The following is a 934-nucleotide window of genomic DNA, read 5'->3' as shown; positions in this document are numbered from 1 at the left end:
GCGCCACCCGGCCCCGTCCACTCTGATCGGACCACTGGCGGAAGCTGCCGGGCTGATCGGCCTTCGCTCTGCTCGGAGGGGAGAGCCGCCCACCCGGGGGGGGGCGGGGGCCCTCCCCGAAGACGGGGGCATACCCTCGACACGGTCCCAAGGCGGGTGGAAGCGAATTGCTTGAAACAACAGCCGAGGCTGGCCAAGCAGTCCAACCCTAGACGGACCAAGTGCGCCAAATCGATCGCGTGGAGTGCTCGGGAAAGAGCGCCCCCAGCAGGCCAGTCTCTGCTGGGGCGCTGCGCGGGGCACGGCCCCCCCGGCCGGCCGGGCCCGGGGAGGTGCGGTGGTTTCGCCCCGGAGCCCGGGCCGGGCAGCCAGCGGCGAGAAATACCCTGGAGGACGCGCAGACAGGTCCCTCTCCCCCCTGTCTATAGTAATACGCAGGAAGGAATCGCCATTGTCATTGTAGCAGTCCAAACCAAAGAATATCTGTACCTGTGGCCTTTGTTGTGTGCTGTGTGCCAGCGCTGGGAGTTTCCTTGAACTCGCGCTATCTGTTCGGCCGCTCGCTTCCTGGAGGAGGCGGAGCTTCGGGCCGATCACGTGATCGCTCATGTGACTTCAGACGGGCACAAAAGCACTCTCAGTGTACCCTCGCGGCGTTAAGCCCCGCAGGGTAAAGCCCGGAGTCTGACTGTTAAGCGGCTGTTAGGCGCGGAGGCGCCCAAGACAGGTAACTCCTAATACCTCATCTTCCTTGGTTTGGGGGATCTCATTAAACTCCGCTATCACTAATCTAGAAAGAAAGTTAGCAAATGAGACTCCGAAGCTCACCTCCACTGGAAGAGATGGTTGATCAAGAAGGTTCATACCTTGGGGGGGAGGGCAGTACAACTCCTGATATTTTACCTCCTACTCTACCAGAAATACCTCACCAACT

This window comes from Ambystoma mexicanum, chromosome 7p (genome assembly GCF_040938575.1).
Source record: "Ambystoma mexicanum isolate Mex_15411 chromosome 7p, UKY_AmexF1_1, whole genome shotgun sequence".
NCBI classification, from domain to species: domain Eukaryota; kingdom Metazoa; phylum Chordata; class Amphibia; order Caudata; family Ambystomatidae; genus Ambystoma; species Ambystoma mexicanum.
Note: the sequence above shows the minus strand (reverse complement) of the source record.